This window comes from Atta cephalotes, assembly GCF_000143395.1.
Source record: "Atta cephalotes unplaced genomic scaffold scaffold00026, whole genome shotgun sequence".
In the NCBI taxonomy this organism is placed as follows: domain Eukaryota; kingdom Metazoa; phylum Arthropoda; class Insecta; order Hymenoptera; family Formicidae; genus Atta; species Atta cephalotes.
Genome location: NW_012130090.1, coordinates 3,226,473 through 3,228,978, shown reverse-complemented (window position 1 = coordinate 3,228,978; position 2,506 = coordinate 3,226,473).

Sequence of the window (2,506 nt, the reverse complement as noted above, 5' to 3'; positions counted from 1 at the left end):
GACAGTGAATGCGCTCGGCGCCACCCCTGTCTTCTATAAGCGACTTATGATTCGATAACTTCATCCTTTAATAATTCAAAAATAAGCATCAGATAAAATTTTAGTAAAGGAAAAATCGTCTTAGAATTCAGCCAGGAACACAAGGAACTCCGTGCAAGGACACGAAGTTTTTCTGAATCATCTTGTATATACACGTGCGTTACCAAGATACAGATAAATTTCAATTTAAATTTTCCGCTATATTGTGTTTCCGCTAGAGATTGTTGTTGGCGTCCGAGAAAGCTTGACGCTTCTAGTAAATAGTCATATTTTCAAAATAGTTGCAATGTTGAAACCAAGTAATATAACCGAAAAGCCGTGATCATCGAAGGCCTTCGCGTTAGGCGCTCAGCAAAATAATGCGATTCTTTGGATACTCGAAATGAATCGTTTATGATGTTGTGGCAAATATACAGTTTTAGAACAGCCTAATGAAGGTTTCAATATGCCAGCGAAGAAGAGTCACTCGAAAGAACCACGAGGACCCCCTCTGTCGTTGAAAGGGCTCAAGCATACACTGATTTCGGATTGGGGCAATCATTGCGAAAATTAGCATCGATTGTTGGCGTAAACGATTCAACAATGCGCCGAGGAGGACCTTCGATACAAATCGTACACATTAAAGATATGACAGATACTCTCTGAGGCTGCCAGGATAAGTCGAGTTGCTCACCTCAGCTCCCATTTTGATCTCCCAACAGCCCAGATTTAAATCCTTTGGACTACTACGTATGAAGCGTAGTTGAAAGGATCACAAATAAGTCTCGGTATCCCAATGTAACGTCATTAAGGACCATTATTGCAGCATTCATTGGACAGCGCTTCATTACATCGTGCTTCAGACTGGAAATAGAGGTCATCATTCAAGCTATATATCGATATATCGGGGGATATATCGAATAATATTGTGCTCTACAGGGATCCCTCAAGTGCCACGTAAAAGGATTTTTTGTAATATTTAATTTTTTATTAAAAACATTTTGTTTAAAGAAATTGTTCGATTTGTCCGGATTTTGGTGTCGCATCCTATACACGAAGTGCACATTAAGATAATAAGAAATAGTAATACATGAACTATAATAGTAATAATACACTGTATGAAAATATAAAAAAATGTAAAAACACAATAGTCATATTATTGTTAATACATATATATAGTTAATACATATATATAGTATTACAAAGGTATCCGCCGATGTCTCCACAGTAACATCTCCGTCGAGTCTGGAATGACATATCGTTTGTCGTATGAACTCAGAGCGATTTTCGATTCAAATATGTACACCTCGTATAATTTATACACGATTGACGATGAGTTATTTCGATCTCTTCGTTCAAACATCGTGTATAATCGTTGAATATTATCGTTCGCACTACGATTTCTCTTTACTCTTTTCGCCTTTTTAGTATCCTTCTTGCCATCCTTTACCGTGTACATGTTCGCTAAAAGTCCAACGAATTCGGTCATTATCATACCGTTATTCTCATCCTTCATTAGATCCGTACTTTTTTGTTCTCGAAAAATATCGTACGCGTTATCCATCGGATAATCGCTCGTGCCGAATCTAGCGATATCACGTTTCATCGTCTCGTAAATGTCCTCGCATTTTTATATGGTAAATGAGACTGTTCATATCTGTGTACATGATTTTACATTTGTCGCGATATCATCGATGACATGTATTCTTGATGAAATTCAAGCAGACTTTCAACATATCAAGTATGCACATACCACGTTAATCGGTTGTTGAACTTCACCTCAAGTTTGCATAGTTCGACGATGATCAAAATTTTCCGCAAAAACGCTACGACTGTGGAAATTCGGCTTCGCGATCATTGCCTCTGCTACTATCCATCTCATTTTGTTAATAAATCTTTACGTGATTTTGAACATTTTCCATAGTTTTATCGAATACTGCATAGATTATAAGTTTATATAAATTTTCCCCGAAATCGTTTTTTGCGCACATTCTAAACTGTGTATTGAGTTCAATGTAATCACGAAGATAGACGGATTGAACGAATTGTAACATCTAATGGATCTTTGTTACGCGAAGACTACATTGTTGCAGGTTACAATAGTGGACGCAATGCTGTTTGTACAGCATCGCTAGAAGTTTATTCTCGCACTTGCCAGACGGCTTATCGTGCATTGGATAGAAAGATAGATCAGTAGTGCAGATACTCAAGATGATTCAGAGAGAATCAAGGAAACGAATACGTTCTCTTCTCTGATTGGTTCTGCCATTTATCCGTTCACTTCTGCAAATGTGCACGTGTGCATGTATTAGGTATACAACTTTGCTTCCGCCGTTTTCCTATAGATGGCTTTAGCGGTAAGTGGTGGTCGAAATAAATAGATCATAGACGTCATACAATAAACTTGGGCATCTGTCAACATAACCCCATAGAAACATTAATCGATTTGTGTCTGCATCATAAAGTTATTCCCGATTGAAAATGTCAG